Below are 25,622 nucleotides of genomic sequence, written 5' to 3'. Positions count from 1 at the left end.
TTATCCTCTGACCCACCAGAGCTAAGAAAACCATGTGGATCTTAGGGTTACTGAGGTTCAGTTCCCTTTCATGCGGGAGCCACAGCCCTTCTGCCCTCCCTCAGCTCCCTCCTGTTGCAGGTACAGTTGTCTCCACAACTCTCACTCTTCCTTTTAATGTCACTTCCTGAAGGAAACATTCTCTGGCCCTGACCTTCCAGACTAGATTAATTTCCTTCATACTATATCGAAAATGATAGTATAAAATTAAAGGACACAGGACCCCCAACCAAAAGTAGGAAAGAATATTAAAAAGCTGTGCCAGGCAATTTGTTGTCATTTTCTGAATTTTTCCTGGATTTTGTCACGTTTGTGGTCTTTTTTGCTTTTTAAAGTTGTGATTTGATATCCTAAATTGGTTTGTTTTCTTTTTCTTTTTTTTTTTCTAATTTTGGTTGTTGTTGTTTTAAGAGCATTCCCCAAATTGTGTAAGATTCATATCCTACAAAACCTAGTCCTGCCAGGTTTTGAGGCCTGCACCCCCTTGCTCAGATGGGACAGGAGGACACTTTCACTCTCTCCCACCCCCAGAAGCCGCTCATGCCAGGACTGAGACCGGAAGAAGGAATTCATGGTTTAACTTTTTTTTTTTTTTTTAAGCTTCTGGGATGTCTGGGTGGCTCAGTTGGTTAAGCATCTGACTTGACTTTGACTCAGGTCATGATCTCAGGGTTGTGAAATTGAGCTCCCTGTCTGCCTCTGTGCCCATCATGGAACCTGCTTAAGATTCTCTCTCTCCCTTTGCACCCCCCCATTAAAAAGAATTAGCTTTTTTTCAGCTTCTCAGGCTAAGTTGAATTATTTCTTATTTATGCAATAGATGGTAAGCTATCTAAATTTTCTATTCTAGAACTTAAGGGTGATGGGAAGAATAGATGAGGGAGAGAGAGTAATTGAATCTCTGTGAGCATAAGGTGGTTGGGACACCAAAACAACAAAAGGTGTTTGCCAGTTACCATTGTCATATAATGAATCATCCCAAAATTCAGTGGCTTAGATTTACAACAGTCACTTTATTTTTCACAACTGGAGTCAGAGAGAGGCTGGAGCTTGAGGAGGCGGGGACAGGCCAGGTGTCTCTCCCTGTCCACACAGTCTCGTAGTCTTGGGGGCTCCCAGCATGGCTGCCTTCAAGCCGTCAGCCTGCTTACGTGGCAGGTCAGGGTCCAGCATGGGTGTTCCAGCAAGCACGATGGAGGTTGTGTGGCCTTGTCTGACTTAGCCTCAGAAGACACAACTGCACTTCTGTCCCCTTCTGTTGATTACAAAGAAGATGTAAACTCACACAGCTTCAAGGGGTAGGTCAGGAGGTTCATCTCTTGATAAGGGGGTGACAAAGGTGGGACAAAGATTTTTTATTAATTTATTTGACACACAGAGAGAGGGAATACAAGCAAGGGGAGGGGAAGAAAGAGAAACAGGCTTCCAGCTAAGCAGGGAGCCTGATATGGGGCTCAATCCCAGGACCCTGGGGTCATGACCTCACCTAAAGGCAGATGCTTAACGACTGAGCCACCCAGGCTCCCTATGGGACAGATATTTTTGTGGCCATCCTTGGAAAATACAATTTGCTCCTGGATGGCTAGAAATGTTTATTACAAAAAGAGAATATTGGATCTGAAAACACTTGTTGCAGACCTGTCCTACCTCAGTACTCAGCCCTGGATACTCTTTGGATGGATCCAAGTGCAAACTTGGCTGGATTAAAACCAGGGAGTCCTTGACAGGAGCTCCTCTTCTAGGGGCAGCTTTGAAGTTCTCATCCTTCTCCTTTGGAAAATGGGCCCGATGGGTAAGAGGCTGCCAAGAGTCAAATCACAAAACAGAAATCTCTGGAAATAGACACAGGGTGGTGCCATGTAAAAAGGCCAAGGGAAATTCTGGATCCTGGATTTTCTCTCTGATAAGTTTTAAAGCCATGATAATATGTTCAAAAACATCAGGTCAGACTTACCATTGTTTCCATTATTCTAAGACGCACATTTTAAAATCTCTGAAATCAGGATGCTCTGACAGCTGATTCCAGGTAGTGGTCTTGACCTAGCTGTCATTTGCTGCACATGGCTTGAACATTTTTGGAGGGAATGTCCACAGTTGGGAGGAAATCCCAGAGATGACTGTGGACAACTCTTTTTTTTTAATTGTTTTCTCCATGTTTTTATTTTTTAATTTTTATTTTTTAATTTAATTTAATTTAATTTAATTTAATTTAATTTTTTAAATAAATATATAGTGTATTTTTATCCCCAGGGGGTACAGGTCTGTGAATCGCCAGGTTTACACACTTCACAGCACTCACCATAGCACATACCCTCCCCAATGTCCATAATCCCACCTGCCTCTCCCAACCCCCCTCCCCCCAGCAACCTTCAGTTTGTTTTGTGAGATTAAGAGTCACTTATGGTTTGTCTCCCTCCCAATCCCATCTTGTTTCACCCCCCCACCATGTTGCATCTCCATTTCCTCATATCAGGGAGATCATATGATAGTTGTCTTTCTCCGATTGACTTATTTCGCTAAGCATGATACCCTCTAGTTCCATCCACGTCGTCGCAAATGGCAAGATTTCATTTCTTTTGATGGCTGCATAGTATTCCATTGTGTATATATACCACATCTTCTTTATCCATTCATCTGTTGATGGACATCTAGGTTCTTTCCATAGTTTGGCTATTGTAGATGTTGCTGCTATAAACATTCGGGTGCACGTGCCCCTTCGGATCACTACGTTTGTATCTTTAGGGTAAATACCCAGTAGTGCAATTGCTGGGTCATAGGGTAGCTCTATTTTCAAGATTTTGAGGAACCTCCATGCTGTTTTCCAGAGTGGTTGCACAAGCTTGCATTCCCACCAACAGTGTAGGAGGGTTCCCCTTTCTCCGCATCCTCGCTAGCATCTGTCATTTCCTGACTTGTTGATTTTAGCCATTCTGACTGGTGTGAGGTGATATCTCATGGTGGTTTTGATTGTATTTCCCTGATGCCAAGTGATATGGAGCACTTTTTCATGTGTCTGTTGGCCATCTGGATGTCTTCTTTGCAGAAATGTCTGTTCATGTCTTCTGCTCATTTCTTGATTGGATTATTTGTTCTTTGGGTGTTGAGTTTGCTAAGTTCTTTATAGATTTTGGACACTAGCCCTTTATCTGATATGTCGTTTGCAAATATCTTCTCCCATTCTGTCAGTTGTCTTTTGGTTTTGTTCACTGTTTCCTTTGCTGTGCAAAAGCTTTTGATCTTGATAAAATCCCAATAGTTCATTTTTGCCCTTGCTTCCCTTGCCTTTGGCGATGTTCCTAGGAAGATGTTGCTGCGGCTGAGGTCGAAGAGGTTGCTGCCTGTGTTCTCCTCAAGGATTTTGATGGATTCCTTTCTCACATTGAGGTCCTTCATCCATTTTGAGTCTATTTTTGTGTGTGGTGTAAGGAAATGGTCCAATTTCATTTTTCTGCATGTGGCTGTCCAATTTTCCCAACACCATTTATTGAAGAGGCTGTCTTTTTTCCATTGGACATTCTTTCCTGCTTTGTCGAAGATTAGTTGACCATAAAGTTGAGGGTCTATTTCTGGGCTCTCTATTCTGTTCCATTGATCTATGTGTCTGTTTTTGTGCCAGTACCATGCTGTCTTGATGATGACAGCTTTGTAATAGAGCTTGAAGTGACTGTGGACAACTCTTAAGAAATGTTGCAACACCATGGCTCTTGATGACACAGAAGACAATGTTCCATAGAAAAACACAGCCACCTAAGACCCCAAGTTGAAAAATGATTTAAAAGAGCTGGACACTGTGCAGAACTGTGAGAACTATTTGAATCAATTTATTTCATCTCTGTTTCCTTTCTGTGTATGCACAAGAGTAATCTATGATGAAAACTCATCTCTAAAAATGTCCAAAAATTTTTAAAAAATTAAAAATTAAATTGTCCAAAAAATATTTTTCAATATTTAGAACATTAAAAAAAAAAACCTTCCAAGTGATAGGAAAACATTGTGTTATGGCTTAATGACAGCCACTTTTGTCCTGAGAGGTACAGAAAATAGCATGCTGTCCTGCCATCACTGAGGTCTTAGAGTGAGGGAAAGGCAGGGTGGGAGAAGCCTCACTCTCCACTTTGGAGTCATCTGAAGTCATACGTGACTTCTAAAAAACAGCCTGTGGTGTGCAGGGGGTCTGAGAAACAAGGAGTCAGAAATGCCAGCAATGTGGGTTCTCTGGCTCATCCACTACCGGAGGCAGCAGACAGAGGCCCGGACAGGGCAGCAGTGAGCATGGGAATGAAGGGGAGGGGTGATGGAGACCAAACACTGTGGCTTGAAGCGGCTTTGGAGCCAGCGAGGGAGAATGCTGGATGATGAGTTCTGAGATAGCAGGCCGGGAGGGGGAGGGCCTTCTGCCTGCCTGTGCCATCAGGGACCAGGCCAGCCCCAAGTATCCTGTAAACGGGACTCACGGGACCCAGCCAAGCAGGGCGGAAGATCGCAGGTAGACACTCAATGGTCTCAAGAACTGCCTGGCTGGGGTAGGGACGGATGGAAGCCAAAACTTTGGGTCAGTTGCTGATGGAAGGAGTTACAGTTACATCCAGGGTTGCGGTTGGAAAGGATGTTTTAGGTAGAATAAATTACCCTTGTACTCTAAGATCCGTTCAAACAGTGGCTTCAGGACCCCATTTCCCAAAGTAGGATCTGTCATCAGTTGAGGAAGCTCCAATTTTGGGGGACAGAAGAGCTGAATGCTTGAAACAGGACACGTGGTCTCCACCAGCATTAGGCACCTGCTCTCAGGCGCTGCTGGGAAAATGCCAATCCTCTTTTTATTAACATGGTAATTACATTAAACACTGTCCAATCCTGGCAGGTCCCCCTTGTGCCAAGCCTCTCCAAAGCCTGCTTCTCCTTCAAAGCTCATCACCCCTGCAGGGCAGCTTTCTCCCTTTAAGTCTGGATGGCTATGGCAACCAGAGCGTGCCGCCACAACAGCAACCATCCCACTGGCCAGGCTTCTTCCTTTAAATTGTTTTTGGCCTTACTGGAACACGCCTTTATTTCCCCAGCATCTGGTATGTTGCTAATAAAGTAGACTCAGCAAGCAGTCAGTAAAATGCTTATTGAATGCATGCTTCTTAAAAAGTCTTTTCTCTTAGGGAAGTTAAATAAGACTGTGGAAGCCCATTTTGAATATTAATTCATATTAATTCTTTTTCAACAAGTTTTTTCACATTGTGGCAAATAGCATTGGACTAGAATTCAAGCTTTTTTAGAAATCCCGTGACCTTGTGACTCTGGGCGATCTCCCTAACTTCTCTGGGTTTTGGTTTTCCCATCTCCTGTGAAAATCTCAAGGGTGCCCTGTATCTTCCATTATTAACACAGTGCCTAGCATGTCGTATGTGCTCAACAAATATTTGAATAAATTAATCTGTAAAATGAGTGAAAGGATTGGATAAATGATCTCAAAGAGCCCTCTTTGACTTCCTAACAATGCAAAGAAATACCTCCCCTCGCTCTTTCCAATCAAATCCAAATCAAAGTTAAAAATTCATCAATATGAATTTTTAACCCATACGATATAGTTTAACAAAGAGCTTACAAAGCTGCTTGGAAGTATCCCAGCAACTTATTACCATGGCAACATCATACTTCCTGGTCATCAAATGATGGACACAGTATAGATGAGCCTACCTAATATACGTATTAAGATTTATCAGCCTTACTATTATGTGATAAGGTTTTAGTGGTCCCTAGAGACACGCCTCAGATCCTCTTCTACTTGTTGGGTGGTAACTAAAATTCTATCATTCATCTCCTTAGTGTGAAGGGCTCTATGTCCCTTACAGAACAACCATATTGTGCCCCATATTACAGTAAATATCTTTATGTATTACCTGCATGAAACTTTTAAAAATAACCCTGGTGAGAGGATCATATTGTTTCAGTTTCATAATATGTTAAGGACATTAAGTTCATAGATCATTGCTTCAAGTCTGCTAGCACCTGGTAGGGGAAGACTGGCTGGCTCAGTCTGGAGAGCCTGCAACTCGTGATCTCGGGGTCACAAGTCTGAGCCCCACACTGAGTGTAGAGATTACTTAAACAAATAATAAAAATTTTAAAAATACTGGTAGCCGTGGGTAGATTAGGCTTGCAAGTTTGTGTACATTATAGCTAATTACAATTACCTTAAGATATAGACTATTGGGGTACCTGGGTGGCTCAGTGGGTTCAGGCCTCTGCCTTTGGCTCAGGGTCCTGGGATGGAGCCCCGCATCAGGCTTTCTGCTCGGCAGGGAGCTTGCTTCCTCCTCTCTCTCTCTATCTGCCTGCCTCTCTGCCTACTTGTGACCTCTGTCTGTCAGATAAATAAATAAAATCTTTAAAAAAAAAAGATGTAGACTATTTATAGCAAGTGTTATTTCCATACTTTTTAATGGAAAAACAAAGTCCATTGGGTGAATTGTGGATTTTTCAGGTATCATTAAATATGGCTGAAAATCTCCCAACTCAGCCTGTAGTTTGCCACCTTGTCATTCTCAGGGCATTCTGGGTTTTCTAAGAACAGACCTTTAAAAGCTACTAGAATGATCCGTGTGGCACCTGGGTGGCTCAGTGGATTAAGTGTCTGCCTTTGGCTCAGGTCATGATCCCAGGGTCCTGGGATCAAGCCCCACTTCGGGCTCCCTGGTCAGTGGGTATCCTGCTTCTTCCTCTCCCTCTGCTCCTGCTTGTGCTCACTTTCTCACTCAATCTTTCTCCCAAATAAATAAATAAAGTCGTTAAAAAAAATAAAAGCTACCAGAATGATCCAACGGTCCCTGCCTTTATATTTATTTTAATTGAGATTTGGGCACCTACGTGGTTCTGAATGAATTTCTCACCAGGAGAGCAAAATATACTTCATAGTTTTATTTCAGGGACATTTGTAATTAAATGCTGCTTACTAATTGTGTGAAACCAAACAAGATGTACAGGTAGAGAAGGTTAGGTAATTCACTGGTAAACTTCATCTTTTAACAAAACCCCTCTACTGTTTGTTGATGACAATCAAGAAAGAGAAGCCTTCTGTGTAGAGGCTGCTGGCGGGCCCTGAACTGTCGGGGACCCATTCATGGGCTAACCAATGTTAAAGATGTTCTCCTGGTCTGCCTCATTGGTGTTGGACTCACCAGCAGGTACCCTGTCCAACTCTGGTTCTGCATGACTTTCTGAACCTTCACTACACCATCATCATTCACAGAGGGAGTCAGAAGGTGCAGTGCCACGCACAAACAGGTCGCAAATTCCAGATTCAGATTCTACTTCAGGTGTGAAGGAAAATCATTTTGCTTAAGCGAGATCGCTTGCCTTGGTGAGGCACGCTACTGTGGGGAGGTGAGCAGAGCCTCCGTCACGAAATGCCCGAAGCCAGTGTGATTTTGGAAATGTAAACACATTTCCACATTCTGATGGGCCTCTATTATTATGACATTTTTGGCTGTGACTAAGATTGTCCAACTTAAGACCTTTTAGCTTCTATACCAGGGAATCAGAGAAGTATGTCGATTTCAGGAATATTTGATCCAAAGGCACAATGATTTAGTTTTATTCTCTCACTATGCTCTATTGTAGAGTGAAGCTCAGTCTGGTGTTGTTTTCCTTATTTGCATCCAAGGGAGGAGTCTAGTTTTGCCATGATTGGGCCAGCGCTGGCCAGTCCCTGTGGCTAAAGGAAGTCCATGAGCTCATTGGCTTAGGTTTGAGAGAGATCTGAGTTGGTGACTGCCCCCCGGTGATAGGATTGAGTGAGAGCATATGAATGCTATGCTAGAATTCATAGCAGCTATGAATTCTATCCAGATTTCATAGCTGCTAGTTAGTAAGAGAGGGAGCTAGTAAGAGTTAGTAAGAGAGGGAAGAAAACCACAACGTCCAAACTGGCAATAATGGTGCCGCAGAAGGCAGGACATTACTACTGAATTAAGTACATGATTATTTTTTATCAAACACGGTGTGAAGGGGGCACAAACGAAAGTAATGTTCTGCCTGATTTCAAACAATTCCTTGTCATTGAGGGATTTGTGTAAAAGCACTGTCTCCCTGGCAGCTCGCCCACTCCCACCCCATATCCAAGAATTGAATGAAATCAGAAATGGATTTTGTAGCTTATATACCATGGTAACTAGATACTGTGGCTAATCCTGCGTCCCTAGCTTTTGTCGTTGGGAACGCTTGGGCAGAGACAGTCAAAAGGCCTCTCCTGGAGCTGGCACAACCCTTCTGCTTTCCGTCAGAGCTGGACATTCAAGCCTCAGCAGCAGCATCTCAAATGGCCAATTTAAAAAAAATCACAAATTAGGCTGTTCTCCAAAGGGTGTTTCGAAACATTTATTTGCTTAAGTGACTATAGAATTAGTAATATGGTTAGGACTCAAATTAATGGGCTGGTGTAGCCTTGTGAGTTTATTTCATAGGCTCTACTTGGCCAGAACATTCTGCATCAATTTTTGTCAACCTAAAAGCCAACAGGCTATCAAGCCTCTTACAAAAAAGCACCACATGACTTCCTCCTAAGGACCTGCAGGTTTGCTTTAAACACTGCCACCCTGGACTCCCTTGAGATTGTGTGAGTATGCGTGTGTGTGTGTACATATCTATCATATCCTCCTTTATAAACATAATTGACTGTCTACTATGTACTAGCTACTTAACCTAAATCATTTTATTTAATCTGTGGTCATCTAATTAAATAAGAACTCCATTGCACAGATAAGGAAAGAGGCTTGGAGACATGAAATGATTTCCCAACAGTCACAAAGTAGATAGAGCAAAGCCTCAGCTGAACTCAGGTCTGCATGTTGTCATAGCTTACGATCTGACCCCCCGAGCTTCACTCCCTCGCTGCCTCTATGGGACTTGAATTAAGTTCTATTTTTCATTTTGCTTTCAGCTTTGCCTCCCTTCCTGTCTACCACTTCCCTGCCAAACTCTATACTCGTTGACTCAGGAAACGTTTTTTGAGCATCTCTTATATGCCAGTCATGTTTTAAGTGCTAGAAACACAGCAGTGAGCAAAATAGGCAAAAATACACCCTTAGTAGTTTACATTTTAGTTAAGACTAGTTCAGTTGTCTGTATCTTGATGTCCCAGGTTTCCACCCTAAATATTCTTTTCAATCATTTAATAAATTCAGTACCTTTTTCATAAATGCTACTTGCCCTGAAATGTAACTCAACACCTCAAATTCATAAGAGCAGTAGGAATTTGATTGTATTCTTCTGTTCCAAGACACCTTTTGCTACTCTGTTGTGTCAACTTCAGAGAACGTACTGGGGCCCTGAATTGGTTGCTTGCCCAGTGTCACATGAGTATACGGGCATCAGGATGTCCCGTGGGTCAACAGAGAGTTGCTTGGACTTAAGGGTATCACAGGTCCAGCTTCCAGGGGAAGAGATTTCTGAGCCAGAGATTTGCAGGCAAGAGGTTCATTGAGAAGAGCTCTCAGGCACCAACGGGGCAGAGGGAAATGCTGAACTACTCTGCAACCACAACAGAGGCCAGTTCTGCGGGGAGTTCTGGAGCTAGAATGGCCTTCAGAGCCATCTCTAGTTGGGGCAATGTAACTAGGCCTTTGAACCCCCACACCAACCGGTCATGGGAGGCGGCTACCCCTAGGAAGACAGTGTGAATTTGGGTGAGGCGTCTCTCTGCAGCCATGGCAATTCCCAGATGGGGTTTCAGTTGAGTGGCACCTGCCAGCACCCCCAGAAGCCTGCAAGCACAGTCCAGCCTCCCTGCAAGGAGCTGACTCACAGGTAAGCGGAGAGCAACTCTTTCTCCCTGATGGAACATTCCCTTGGACTCCTCACCTCCAGGTGTTGCTTCAGCGAGGTTTTAGAGATACTCAAAGGCCTCACTAGCTTTAGACTCACCAAAAAGACACTGCAGGAAAATGCACAGGAAGCCTCAAAGGCAAAACTATAAGTTTGAGCCTCTGAACTTAAGTAAGGAAGCTACTTAACCCCAAACAAGGTTCCCCATTTTGGTGATACAAGAAACATTGATGTGACTGACTTCCTTTTGTTCTTAAGGACTATAATACTGTTTTGTTTGGCTGTGGTTGACATTTATTGGGCCAAATGAGGTACTGGACCTCAAGTTACATAGATTATCTCATTTAATCCTTAAAACAACCCAATGAGACAAGCATCACTCTGTCTCCATTTAACAAAGGGGCATACTGAGGCACAACGAGGTTGGGGAACTTCCACGTCCTTGCACTACTAAGCGACAGAGCTGATATCTGAAGCCAAGTCTACTTGACATTGGAGCCAGAGCCCTTACCATGCCTCTGCCCCATTTACAGGATGGGCCTGATCTTCTTTAGGTTTAGTGGTTAAGATTATACTCTTCGATCTTCTATGTATCATTGATTTAGTTATCAGATCATTCAACAAACATACCATATGCTGTAGTGTCCAAGGCCCTGGAGCTATGAGATATAAGACAGACACCTTTATGGCCCTCACAACTTTGCAGTGGTTAAGGGGCTTCAGAGAAACAAATAGGCATTTACAGGACAGAGGAATAAGTGCTAAGATATGGCAATCTCTGTGTACTACAGATGCACATGGGGGAGGCTCCCTCCAGTCATGGTGGTGGGAGAGGATGGTCAGGGGAAGCTTCATGGAAGGGACATCTAAGCAGAAGCCTAAAGCAATTATCCAGGTAAATGTGTGTGTGTGTGTGTGTGTGTAGGAGTGGAGCATGGGAGAACATTCCAAGAAGCAAAGGATGCAAGTGCTTGGAGTGGACCCAAGAACTGGAAGAACTTCAGGATGACTGGGATCCCTGTTTGAGAGGCTGGACATGATAAGATTTGCACCAAGACTGAGCCGGGCATCACATCGTCAAGCCTTCCAAGCCAGCATTAGAGAGACTGGATTTCACCCAAAGAGAATGGGAAAACCACTGAAGCATTAAATAGGACACATCATATTTGCTTTTTATTTCACCATTAAGTTTTTATTCAGTTTTCGTTTTAATAGCTTTATTGAGATGTAATTGGCAGGCAGTAAACTGCACGTATTTAAAGTATACATTCTTTCTCTCTCTCTCTTTTTTTTTTTTAAGATTTGATTTATTTGAGGGAGAGAGAGAGAGAGCATGAGCCGGGGGGAGGGGCAGAGTCCCGGCTGAGCAGGAAACCTGACGTGGGACTGGATCCCAGGACCTGGAGATCATGACCTCAGCCCAGGCAGACACTAACCGACTGAGCCACCCAGGTGCCCTTAAAGTATACGTTTTGATAAGTTTCCATCTACGGGCTATGCTACCGACAACATAAACACTAACAAGAGAGATATCCCTCACCCCTAAATGTTTTCTCCTGTCCATTTTCTGTCCTCCCTTTCTCCTCAGCTGCTATCCCTGGGCAGCCACTAATCTGCTTCCCTTCAATAGAGATGAATTTTCTCTATCTAGAGCTTCATATAAATGGAATCATAATTTATATGTATGAATTATTTTAGCGAGATCATGGCAACTGCCTAGAGAAGAGTGGCTAAGACAAGGGAAAGACTGGAAGCATTTGTCAGTGAATTATTAGTGAGGAAGAGGGCTCGACGCGTTCCTTGCAGACATACTTCAGCCCTACAGAAGCGGCAGTGTGCCTCTGACAAGCCCTTCTATCTTAGGAGCCACGGGCAGCACAGGACAAGCAAATGGGGTCAAGCACCAGAACTTTTTTTTTTTTTTTTTAAAGATTTTATTTATTTAGTTGACAGAGAGAGATCACAAGCAGGCAGAGAGGCAGGCAGAGAGAGAGGAGGAAGCAGGCTCCCCGCTGAGCAGAGAGCCAGATGTGGGGCTTGATCCCAGGACCCTGGGATCATGACCCGAGCTGAAGGCAGAGGCTTAACCCACTGAGCCACCCAGGCGCCCCAAGCACCAGAACTTTTAAAGGGAGAAGAAAAATATTACATTTTAGCCCTCTATTTTCTCCTCAAATTAAACCCCAGTTAAATCTTCTTTTAGGTAATGACTCAGAAAGTCTACAAAGGGTTTACTAATAGCTCTTGATGATTCATAGGAACGTTTGACTCTGGAGTTGCTTGTCTTTGAGGAAGGTCGATGTGAAACTTTTGCTCCTGGGAAATACAGCGAAGGTCTCCGTACTTACTGCTTTGTGAAGTGGTTATGATAACAGTAATTAATAATTGGATTTCTCCGTGCTCTGCCAAGGCAGTTGCGCACTACAAAAACACTTTAGAATAAAGCAATAAATAGATAAGTAGCTAAAGACTTTAATTAAGCCGCTTAAAGTACCATTTCGTTTTTTTGTTGTTGTTTTTACCCCCAGTGTCTACAAACTTTAAAAATGCAGTGTTTGAATTAATTGCTTGGGTAATACCAAAGATTATCATTTGCAGAAGTATATTATCAGATAGAAACAAAACTCCAAGGTTCTGAAAAGCATTTTCTCGCAAATGCTTCAGGCAAACACCCTTCCCAAATGATAGACCCTAGAAGGTCCTCAGTGCTAGGCCTGGCTTGCTCCCACCTAGTTGTGTGACCTGGCGGCAAGTCACTTCCTCTCCGGGCCTGTTTTCCCACCTGTTACACGAGGTCACTGGACTCAATCTCTTAAGACTCTTTGCTGCTCTGGGATTCATTAGCAGCTATGAATGCACAAGAAGCGTCCTTACCCTAAACACATAACTAATTTTATGAATGGTCCCACACTACTATGATTTTACTGATGTCTTCTCTAACATGCTGTTATAAAAACTTCGGGATATACAGAGAAGTTGGAAGAATGGCACAGGGACCAGCCGCCTACATTCTGTACACCCACCACCTGGCTTCTACCATTAACATACTTTTTCACCCGCTCTGCCACATTTTTATTCGTCTATCTGTTCCTTTGTCTGTCCCTCATTCCATCACATTTTTTGACGTTACTTAAAGTAAGTGGCAGATGCCCGTGTACTTCTCCCCTGAGCATGTCAGCTTGCCTAGTATTAACTAGCATTTCAACATTTACTTATCTTTACACGAAAGCTTATGTACTGTGAGAAGAACTCATCTTCAGTGGCAGATGCACACACTTGTGCAACCCAACCTCTATCAAGAGAAAAAACAGAACTGCGATGCCTGGGTGACTCAAGTCAGTTAAGTATCTGCCTTTGGCTCAAGTCATGACCCCAGGGTCTTGGGACTGAGTCCCACATTGTGCTCCCTGCTCAGCGCAGCAGCAGGCTGCTTCTCCCTCTGCCTGCTGCTCCCCCTGCTAGTCCTCTCTCTCTCCCTCCTTCTGACAAATAAAATCTTTTAAAAACAAAATAAAGAACAGGACCACCACCCCAGAAAGTTGCTTCATGTCCCTTCTAGCAAATCCCCACCCCCATGCCCCCACAGATACATTTTGGATGTTCTAAAATGTCATATATATGTGGAATATATATATATATATATATATATATATATATATATGAATATATAAAACATCATATAAATGCAATACCACAAGCATGTTCTCTTTCGTGTCTGGCTCTCACTCAGCATGTTTTGAACCTTCATCCATGTGGCTGTGTGGAATCCATAGTCTTTCCTTCTTGGAAGTAAAATATACGGTCTGAATACACTGCAGTTTGTTCAGCCACTCTTCCGTGGATGCCATTCTACTGCTCCGTCCGCTCATGAGATCACTTTCCGATCTGTTCCACGCTTCAATAGACCCATCCCAGGAAAACTGTGTGTGAAGAGCTTTGGTCTGTCAGACCCAGTTTGCCTACTGGCTTTGGCCCGAGCTTATCGCGGAGAGTCACACACGGGTGAGCCATAAATGGGATGCAGACGGTGGCCTTGTTGGTGCCTCATTCCTCAGGGCAGCGGGGCTAGGACTGGGGGAGCTGCAGCTGGAGCCGTTGGACGGCCACCTCAGTGTCCAAAATAACCTCATGTGTTGCACAGGCACCATTTTCCTGAGGGCCATGGTGTGAAAACCTCTGGGAATTCCCGAATTAAGCTTGTAAAATAAGACCTACATCCTCTACCAAGAAAGAAATTGATATGCCATGGAATCCCACTCAGGGTCTCGGCAAAACTTAGACACATGAGCCTACACCATACAACCGAAGAAAAACTTTCAAATGAAATGGAAATCAGCCTAAAACTGTATCAGAGTAATAGAGAAAGAAAGCTTGAAAGAAGCCTAGTAGCTTTCACGGGGGGAAACAGCAGAAGCAACAAGAGCTTTCTTCCCCTTACTTCTAAGTGGGGCTAAAACAGAATCAGCCAGCAAGTTCCAAAGGACTTACAGAAGCGGAGTCTGTCTTTTCCCACCTCATGGCAACTTTGCCTCTCCTGTTTACAAACAGCCTGGTCCATTTCAGGCTTTGGGATCTAGAGATTGAAGGTCTCCCCTCAATTCTTCCAATAACCAACAGTGTCACTTTCACAAATTATTTTAAAGAGAGGAACAAAAATGCCTATAAAAATGTTTACCCTGCCCATTTCCAAAAATTGACGTTGAAGCAATTTTGGATAAAACCCTTTATTCTCCCGCAACATAATGAGATCTTCTTGATGTTCTTTGTTTTTAAATCAAACCAGAGATGACCAGAGAACATGACATTTCACAGCTGCCAACACCCAGACACCAATCTGATACTTTTATTTCACGGATATGAAAACCACCACGATCCAGACCAATACAGATACCTCTGAGATTTGCAAAGCTACTTGGAGATAATGAGTCCAGAACCCAGGTGTCCTTGGCAATTCTCCGTTTGTTGCCCTCTCTCCCCGAGCTTGCCCTAGTTTAAGTAGCATCTGTCATGGATTTTCTGTCTTCGTGTTTGGCTGCCTAGCTCATGAAGTCCTTCTTACTTTAGGGGAGCCTCCTGTCTTATGGCCACCTGCCCGAGAGAAGCCAAGAGTGCCGAGCAGAAGACTTGCTTTCCCAGACTTCCTTGCAGCGATGGCCCATGTATGGGCTCTGGGCTCTTCCAGTCTCATATACCTGGGTGGGACTTCTACTCGGGAACAGAATGAAACAATTGCTCCCAGACAACATATGTCGGCATCAGCGGCTTCTCTGTCAGGGCCAGTAGTGAAACATTATTTGGGGCCTTCGGTCTTAGCCTTCAACTTGGTCACCTACATATCTCAACATTTTTGTGAACCCACAAGTATCTAGTAGATTCCATAGCCAGTGTTTTCTACCACCTACAGTGAAGATCCCTGACACGCTCAGCTAACAATACCAAACACCGCGTGCCAGGAACTGTCCTAAGTACTTTACATGGATAAACTTCCTTAAGTTTCACAATAACCCCATGAGGCAGGTATCATGACCAATCCCATCCTATGGGCCAGGTGACTGAGATACAATGAAAAAAATAATTTGGGGTTAAGTAATGTGCCCCAAATTATTTGCAATGAGTAGCAAGGCTAGGATTTGAACCAGGTTGTCTGGATCTAAATCTGAGCTCTTAATCACTGCACATACTGCTTCTCTATGGGTCTTTGTTGGTTGGTTTCTTTGTTTACCGATTACATAAATAACTGTTCCTCATAGAAACATTCAAACATTACAGAAGAGTAGAAGAGAGCAAATACAAATAAACTGCTACTCTACCACTTATAGAAAATCGTTGTCTATAGCTTCACTATTTAAAATTAATTAAAATTTATGTGGAACATAAGGACCAGCATGGAGGACCGCAGGGGAAGGGAGGGAAAACTGAATGGGAAGAAATCAGAGAGGGAGACAAACGATGAGAGACTCTGGACTCCAGGAACCAAACCGAGGGTTACAGAAGGGAAGGGGGTTGGGGTAACTGGGTATTAAGGAGGGCATGTGTGGTGATGAGCACTACATCAAAAACTAATGATGTACTGTATTCTGGCTAACTGAAGATAATAAAGAAAATTTTAAAGAATAAATTAAAAAAATAAATAAGATGAAAGATTTTGTTTCTCAGTCACACTAACCACATTCCAGGGGCTCAATGGCCACATGTGTCTACTGGCTGCTGTTTTGGATAGCCCAGATATAAAACCTTTCCATCATTGTAGGAAGTTCTAATGGACAGTGCTAAGGAGTCTGGGCGCCTACTTCCACAGTCTTCTGGGACAATGATCAAGAATGTGCGATGTCATATAAGAAAATATTTTGCATGTTGTTTTTTATGGGGACAGTCTTCTGTTATTCCCTTACCTACAGCATACTTTTTCTTGCTCTGGCTCTTCACCTCTTTTCTCCTGATAAGTGAGATGTGTGCGCATCCTTCTATGCCTTTTTCTTGGCTCTTAGAATCATAACATTAAATAATCACATGAGGACGGCCTTGTTGGTGGCGAACAATTTTGGCCTCCTTGCATTTTTCAGTTAATAAAACATTGTGGAGACCTTTCTGAGTCAACCAGTACAGACGAGCTTGTTAGTGGCCATGTGGAATTCCATGGAATTCCATGCGCATTCAGCCTCTTTCCATTTTTTTTTTCTATCATCAACAATGCCCAACAAATGTTGCTGCCCGTAGCTCCTTTGAATTAGGACTTTGTTTTCCACAGAACTGATTCCTGGAGGTAGGATTATTGAATTGAAAGGTATATTTATGCTTAATTTTCATAACCATTAGCAGAGATCCCCAATTCCTCCAGCAATGTGTGAGTATATTCTGTTTCTCCTTCACCTTCTGTCTCCCTCCTACCTCCAGACACCCCAAAACCTGTCCGGCATTAGATACTGTCACACCTCTGGATTCTTTCAGAATTATGGTTGGAACCAACATCCCTCTACAGCAGGATAACAAGAGTAGATGGTGAGAGAAGTTGCCCAAGATAAAATGATTAAAAGGTTCCATTTTATGAAGATATAAAAATAATAAACTGACTAAAAGTCAATTTGCTTTTTACTGTCACCACATACAGGTCATTCTAACAACACTGTTCCCCTCAAAAATCTTTTTTTTTTTAAAGATTTTATTTATTCATTTGACAGAGATCACAAGTAGGCAGAGAGACAAGCAGAGAGAGAGGAAGAAGCAGGCTCCCTGCTGAGCAGAGAGCCCGATGCGGGGCTCGATCCCAGGACCCTGGGATCATGACCTGAGCCGAAGGCAGAGGCTTTAACCCACTGAGCCACCCAGGCGCCCCCAAAAATCTTTTATTGGCCAAAATTCTAAGCTGTTGCCGTCCGTGACTGAGTCTTAATAATGTGTAAACTTCAAATCCCAGTGACGCGACTGGCCTCAAACGGCCTCAACCACACATTTGCTTCTAAAGTAAATTATAATGGTTCTCAGTAATTCTAGCTCACTTCAGATGTGGCTTGTGTCTCCAACCTCTGAGGTACACTCCTGTGCTTCCACGGGAAAGTCAGAATGAGCCAGGTTAGCTGGATGCCATTTTTCTTTTTTGAAATTAAAAAGACACCAACATCTTTTCAAACAGAATCAGCCTTGAACAATGTATTCTGAAGCACCAACCTTTAAAATGGCTCCTTGTGGAGAAGCACATGAACATGGTAACAGCTACCAAAAATGTAAAGAAAAGGAATTCCACAGAAAATATAGTCAAATTTTGAAGAAGAATCCCAGGAAAAATGACAAGAGGAACTGCCAGAAGAAACCAAAGGACAATCTTTGATTCTGGAACAAATCCCATGTACTCTGAGCCTCAATTTTCTCATCCATAGAATAGGGACAATCGTACTTAACCTCCTGGGATTCAAGTAGGGATTAAGTGAGTTAATATTTAACATACAAGGCTTGAAGTTGCAAAATTATGGCAGGGTTTGACCTATGGATCTTATTTTTCTCCTCCCTCCTCCCCACCATTTTTTTTAAAGTTTGAATTATTCCATCCAATAATAAAAAAGTTGGAATTAGTTCCAATGTTTGAATGTTGAGAGTTCTCACACTTAAAAAAAAAATCCACATTTCTGCCATCTCTTAGAAAACCAGAAGCTTTAGCAATATTGTACCCACTCTGTCCTGGGGTAGCCAGGGACTGGTCTGGAGAAGGACTGAACCCCAGAGGCTCCGGATGGCAGGTGCTCATTGTTCTCTGCTTCCGCAGTTGCCTGGCAACAGCGTTGCCGCTGGGAGTCCTCTGACCACAGGGCTCTGCTCCCTCACTTTACCTGCCGGCCCAGGTAGGCCTGCTGTGACATTTAGCTTCAACCTGGCTTCTCAGCTTCTCATTGGGGTCAGGTCCTGTCGCGTTATTCGCACAGTGGTGGGAAGGCTCGATCAGGACTGAGGTGATGGCTATCTTCCTCCCAAGATTCACCTTTACTGATGGGATTTAGGGAATGGCTTGTCCTAATCCTGTCACTCTGACTGTGAACAACCCCAGTAATGAAGTGAGGACTTTTTTGCCATCTGGGCAAGGGATCAATCGTGAGTGGCAGAAGCTTTTCCCTCCAGACTATTTCACAGTTCTGTTTCTCTCCTTCCCCACAGCAGCAACCCTCCTTCCGGTCACCATCATTGCCCAGATTCTCATGCGACCAGAAAAGGGCATTAAAACATACTTTGTCTTTCTTAATTCTCTCTTTTTAAAATTTTACATCTAGTAATTTATTCTAATCACCTTTTTTTTTAAATTGAGGTATAACTGCCTAACATTTTATCAGTTTCATTACAGCATAATAACAGTTTCTGTGGATAGTGTTTGTTTTTTAATTAATTCTCCAAATTTTAACGGTAAGGAATTAACATTTTTTGGCTTTTTAACGTTTTCATTATTATTATCTATGAGAACATCTTTTCAAAAAAACAGCTTTTATTATTTTCCAAGTTTGAATGATAAACCATCCTCTAAACCTACTGCTAAAGAAGTTTATTATTTTTCTTCAAGGCCATAGTCCCCCTAAAAGTACTTGATTAATTTAATAAATACAAAACATTTTGCAAGGGGATTTCATCATTTATATTTATTGATTGACTTCAAGTCTGCCCTTCCTCTCAAATACTTTTCTTCATAAATTTTCAAACTTGGGGCTTTTTCTTTTTTTTTTCCCTTCATGGTTTTTTACTTATGACGATCGTTTGGCTTACTTTTAATCCATCTTTCTTTCATCTCTGAAAACTAGGAAGTGACCAGAGAGAATAAGGGCCATTAGTAATCTTATGATTATTTCTTTCTCTTTCTGTTTCTCACTCTACATCAATAGTTTCTTCTTGCCTCTCCTCTGGTTTGGATTTTTAGGTGTTGCAAACTTCTGTTTCTTAGTTTATATACTCTAAACTTCTAAAAGAAAAGAAAATGGTACTATCCAACTGTATCTTCATCCATTTTCTATAGCTAAAGCTGTCATGTTTAGCTGCTGAGTCATGTTCTGGATTGCAGGAGAATGGCTTCTTCTCATGGCCTTTTCTCTGGCCTAGGTGGGGGATGAATGCATTGCTAGTTATAGTAGCTCTGTTGAGGGTTCCATAGGATATTCAACAAAGACGATCACGTTTCATGCAAGTAAAATGACTTTCTTTTCTGTTTGGATTCCTTTTATTTCCTTTGCTTCCCATATTATACTGGCTTAGATCTCTTTAAGGAGTAGTGTTCAGACTTGCTGACAAAGCAAAATCCAACAGCACACCTCATGAGGAGTCATGCAGTTCTGGAAGTATCTGGAAACCGAGATAAGGGTGCTAACATGGCTGGGTGCTGGTGAGGGCCATCCACTAGGTTGCAGACTGCAGACTTCTCCTAGTATCCTCACATGGCAAAGAGCAGAGAGGGCCCCAGTTGTTCCTCGTTGTCTCTGTGGGCTATTTTTCAGTAAAATTCAAGGGTCATGCAGACAAATCATCGTGTGGAAGATTAGGGGCTGGAGAGGCTGTTTTTCGGCAACAGGCCTGAAAATGGAAATCCAAATAAGGTAAAAGGGCCTACAGACCACCACACTGAATGCAAAAAGGCTGATTAGGTGACCCACCTCAAAATACCCATACGCCCTAGCTAACCAGTGGGTTACTTAAATCTGGCACAGTTACCCCTCCCCCCACCCCGCCAAAAAATCCACAAGTTCTCTTACTATCTCACCTCACCACCACCTCCTGGCAGACAGTCTCTCCTTTGCGGTCTTGCCTGCTAGATAACTTGTAGCTCCTTTGTTCTGCCTTGAGTGAATTCTTTCACTACCAGCTGACCACTGGCCTCTGCCTGGTTGGTTTACTCCACAGGGTTTAGGTTGAGCTACAGTGATAATGGTACACCAGTTAGCGAGCTGAAGACAAAATATCACAGGCAATGACTTCTCAGCACCAAGGAAGTTTGGGAAGCAACTCAGACAGAGATTGACCAGAGTTTGGAGCCGATGCTCTCCGAAGACTTGCCTTCCCCTCTGCTGGGCTCTCAGGATGAGCAGGGAATCATGAACGTGCCATTTTTTGTTTTGTTTTGTTTGAAAGATTTTATTTATTTATTGGACAGAGAGGGATCACAAGTAGGCAGAGAAGCAGGCAGAGGGAGAGGGGGAAGCAGGCTCCCCACTGAGCAGAGAGCCCAGTGTGGGTCTCGATCCCAGGACCCCGAGATCATGACCTGAGCCGAAGGCAGACGCTTAAAGACTGAGCCACCCAGGCGCCCCGAACATGACATTTTGAAATCTGACTACTGAAAAGCCAGTCCGGGGTTGGCCCCCAAGAATAAAAAACAACAGTGCAAGGCCTGGCTGTCTCAGGGGCACATTACAGGGTTTCCCAGACTGACAGAGTTCCCTGTCTTCTGTCCATGCAAAATAGCACATTCCTCTGTGCATTTTTGTTCTATTTTAATCAAACCATCTGGCCTTGATAAAACCCTACTGCTACCTTTCCTGAGACAAATTTCTGCAATGCCCAAGTCTTGTTAGTGTCATTGGAGGCTTAGCAACCCTTTGAAGAATCAGAAAGTCCCAGTGCTTCTTTAAATAAGGGTTCGCGGACTATCTGCATATGTCACCATCCTCTGGGGCTCTTGCTAATAACGCAGATTACCTTGGTCTCAACTCAAACAACCTATATCAGAAACTTTAGGGTGGGTTCTAGGTACATGTATTTATAGCACTCAGATCTTATACTCCCCACACTTAAATTCCTCCAATAATCATTGGAATCATTCCTTCTAGGAAGAAAACAAACTCTGTTTCCATGGCCTCTAAGGTCCTGCCTAGACTGGACCTTGCCTGCTTAGCTCCCATGAGGCGGTCCTTCCATCTCTCAGTTCATCCCACAATAGCCTGATCCCCTCCTCTTACAGAACCACATGCTCTTCTCCTGCCAGGAATGATTTTCCCTCCCCCCTTCACCCAGCCAACCACAACTCCTAATTTAGGTCTCCTACTGGATCACATTCCCTTATTGCTTGTTCTCATACTACTTGCCCCCTATTCACTTGCATGAATAATTGATTATTATCTGAATCCCCAACAGACCATATAGTTCTGAACACTGGGCCAGTATCTTGTGTTTTCTCCTACTAAATCCGCAAAGCTGCCTTAATGCCTGACACATAGTAGATGCTCAATACATACTTATTAATTGGAACGAACCATCCTTTTCCCACTGTGATCTCATCTAGTCTCACGATTTTAAGCCCCATCTACTCTCTAGTGACCTCCAAATTCATACCTTGACTCTAATAGGCATCCCCAAGCTCAATTCTTTCCTCTCTCTCTCTCTCTCTCAGAGAGCATGGGTGCATGCACAAGCAGGGGTGGGGTGGGGGGCCAGAGGGAAAGGGAGAGAGAATTTTTTTAAAGATTTTATTTAATACAGAGATAGGACAAGTAGGCAGAGCAGCAGGCAGAGGGAGAGAGAAAAGCAGACTCCCCACCGAGCAGGGAGCCCGATACGGTGCTCAATCCCAGGACCCTGGGATCATGACATGAGCCAAAGGCAGCCACTTAACTGACTGAGCCACCCAGGCGCCCTGAGAGAGAGAATCTTAAGCAAGCTCCAGGCCCAGCACAGAGCCCTACATTGGGCTTGATCACACAACCCTGAGATCATGACCTGAGCCAAAATCAAGACTCAGACACTTAACAACTGAGCCACCCAGGCTTTCCCAAACTCAACACTTGATTCCCATCTTTGCCATCTCAGAGGCTGGTGTCATCATTCACCCTATTGCTTAGGGCCCAAACTTGGTGTCATCCTTAACCATCTTTGTCCTTCACCCATATTTGATCCATCAGCACCACCCCAATGGCTCCCTTTCAAAATATTTTCAGAAACCTCCATTCACCTGCTCCAATGCTACCACATTAGCCCATGCCACCATCATTTCTTGATGAGACCAACTTCTGTAGTCCCCTTCTGGGGGAGACCCCTGGGTTTGTGGAAATAACCAAAGACCACCCAAAGGAGAATGCTATTTACTCAGCATTTGCTGTAGTAGGGGAAACAGCCACCATCATGCATGTGTTAGAGGCCCAAAGACAGGCAGGGGAATGGGAAAGATTTTATAGTAAATTAAAGAAAGGCATTGAGTGTGTGTGATTGGAGGCTTTAGCTCGGGGAAGCAGGATGTAGTATAACTAGAAGCAGAGTATCTTATGTGATTGATCTGAGGACCATATCTGGCTTTCTTTGGTTGGTCCTGAGTTGGAAGTAGTTGCACTATTAGGGAAGCTAGTAGTCATTGACCAAGTTCTGACCACGTGGGGCCACTTGCTGCAGAGGGTGTGGTTTGAATCCCGCACTGGTTATTGCATGGCTTGTGGATCAGAGTTCTATTTCCACATAGTGTGGCCATTGTCTGCTGGTATATTCAGTCTCTTGGGTAGATGTGGACTTCTGTGACCACTTGGGTCTTCTCCCTTCAGTGGGCATCAGATGAGCTTTGCCATAAGTTTCAGGGCATAGAATAGTGGACAGGTAGGTCTGTACAGAAGCATCTGGGTATCCAGTAAGGCTGATAATGTAGTACCCTTTCGAATAGACAGTCTCAAGATACGCATTCACCTGAATCTGGGGGATTGAGAGAGATCAATAAAGCTTACTCTGCCTGAGGCTGTCCAGCCTCCTGTGAGGAGTGTGGCTCCTGACTTGGCCCTGGGCACTTCAGTTTGGCTTCCTCTTAGGAAGGGAGCTTCCTTGGGAAGGGAGGGCCCTGTCTACTTCTCAGGTTCTATCTCCATCCAATCTCTGTGTGAGAGAGAGGAATCTGTGGTCATCTAAAGCATGTCTACAAATTCTTTGACACTCCTTCCTGTAAGAGGTGGGGTCTCATTTCTCGCCCTTTTCAAATAGGCCTTCCTTAGCGACTCACTTCTAATAAAAAGAATGTGATAATAGTGATGTTTGTGATTTCCAAGTCTAGGTCATGAAATTAATGAAATTAATAGAAATTAATGAAATTAATGAAATTAATAGAGCCTCCATCTGGATCTCTTTCAGGGACATACACCTTCGGCACCCCGAGCCTCTGTGTAAGAAGTATGGCTGCCCTGAAGCCATTGTACCAGAGAGATGGACAGACCACGTACTGGAAACTGCAGCACTGGAGAAACAGAAAGGGATGTCTGAGGAGCCCAGCTGTTGAGTCTTCTCAGCCTAGGCACCAAGTCATATGGAAGAAGAAACTTTTGCGATGACTCCCATCCCGGCTATTCTCTGAGTACAAATGAATGAGAGACCCCAAAAAAGAACCACCCGGCTGAGCCTTATCATCCCCCACAACTGTGAAATATCATAATATTAAATTGCAATCATCCTTTACACCACTAAATCTGGGTTGGTTTGTTACACAGCAGTCGATAACAGTTACAGACCTCTTGAGTGTAGCTGAGATGGAGAGCAAGCCAGAGGAGCCGTGGGGAATGGCCGCCACCCATGTGGACCTCACTGTCACACTCTCTGCCACCTTGCTGAAGGGCAGGTCACTCCCCAGGCCCTGACTGGGGAAGGCCAGCCTTGGATTCTTCAAATGTAAATGTCATCAAAATGCTGAACTCCCATAATGAATACAAAGCGGCCTTGCTAACCACATACTCCGCCGTGGGAGAAATTCCCACGCCACTGGATCACGTGCTTAAAATTCTAATTCAGGCAGAAATGCTAGGTCTAGAGATGAAGTTTTTTTCCCCTCCCCTATGGAATCCATTTTATCTTTCCCTCCCTTGAATATAAGATCCCTTTGCTAGTTAGAAAAGTAAGCCACGGCTAGCTACGGAAGATGTCCAGTCCAAATTCCATACTAAAGACAAGGAAACAAAGAGTCTCGGAGAGCTGAGGGAATAACTCAGTTAATAGACGGCTGAGCAGAGTTTAAAGGCCAGGATTTTCGACTCCCAGTGTCCAGTGTGCTCCTCAAGGAACAAATGTTTAATTTAGATTAAATTAACCACTTATGGGCCAAGACTAAGTGCTACATAGCTATTAACATTAATTCTTATGATGGCTCTAGGGCTATTTTAATTGTCATTTTGTGGTGAAAAGAGACAACTGACGCCCACAGAGCTTAGAGGCCCTTGCCCAGGCACTGCTTTAGAGATCCCCACACTGGCCTCTTCTTGCCTTCTCCTCCTCTGTGGGCTGAGGAATCCATGGGGCCAAGGTGCTGTCTCCCTGGAGATTCTGCCATATCCTCTAGACCACAGCCAGGTACCTGGAACTCCAGCATTCCCTGCCCAAACAGCCCTCAGGATGCTTCCAGGTCCCATGCAGGCTTTTCCCCCAGGATTGTCCTGCTGAGAGTGGACCTCCCCCAGCAATGTGCATACTTAGGCCGGAAGGGAGGCTGAAGAGCAGCCTTTGTGGTTTGGGGGCTTGCAGGGTGCTTGAATGTTCAGTCTGGGGGTCCTCACATGGAGTGGGATGGATCTGGGGACAGAGTGGAAAGGGAAGGCTGGTCAGGGCTGGCTCACCCCCTACTGCCACCCAACAGGGAACTTGGAAGAGCATTGGAATTCTAAATTTGAACCTAGCTTTCCAGTCATCATAAAGGTCTACCTGCCAGGGTTGGAGGTTAGAACTATTCTATGTAACAGTGCATTAATGTGATTTATAATTTTTCAATGTTTGAACGTATCTGTATCTGTATCTGCATATATACTTTTACTTGGGTCCCATAACATTACCAGTGAGCAGTGGTTTGCTGGTGTTCAGGGCTGGATAGTGTGGAGGAAGCCCTGATTTGTAGCTGAACTCTTTCCATGCATGACTATGTCCACCACAGTGGGTTCCTTGGGACGGGTGACAGGCTGCCACCCAGCGGGGAGTGGGAAAGGCTGTGCACAGTGGGCTCTCCGGAGCCAGACAGCCTCCAGCCCACTGCTCGAGGCAGGACTGATGAGGTTACCCAGCTAGCAAGCCACAGAGACAGAGTTTGCATGAGGCAGTCTGGCTCCAGAAATCTTCCTATTTCCTCTGTTACTCCCAGCCCTCTCTTTCCCAGGCTCATCCTCAGACCCTGCAAAGTGTGGAGGGTCGTTGCGCCCAGCTCTGTTGTGGGTCCTGGGCCCCAGAGGGCTAAGTCTTATTTCAGAAGACATTGTCTTGGCCACAGGCGTAGAGAAGACTTTCTGGCTGAAGCGAGGTAGCCATGTCTCCCTCAGAGGCAAAACTTCGTGTCTATGTTGTAGCTTTCTTAACTTTCCAGTTTATTC

At 44.0% G+C, this 25,622-nt stretch overlaps 1 long non-coding RNA gene across 1 annotated transcript; it reads left to right on the top strand.

Moving 5' to 3' along the window:
• Positions 1-18,110: 18,110 nt before the first annotated feature.
• LOC125084658 (uncharacterized) lies at positions 18,111-24,161 on the top strand. The gene is made up of 2 exons (XR_007122662.1): positions 18,111-18,182; positions 23,413-24,161. It is a non-coding gene; the product is annotated as an uncharacterized LOC125084658 (long non-coding RNA).
• The last annotated feature ends 1,461 nt before the right edge of the window (positions 24,162-25,622 follow it).

This window comes from Lutra lutra, chromosome 1, assembly GCF_902655055.1.
Source record: "Lutra lutra chromosome 1, mLutLut1.2, whole genome shotgun sequence".
NCBI lineage: Eukaryota > Metazoa > Chordata > Mammalia > Carnivora > Mustelidae > Lutra > Lutra lutra.
This window is presented reverse-complemented; position numbering and strand designations above follow the sequence as displayed.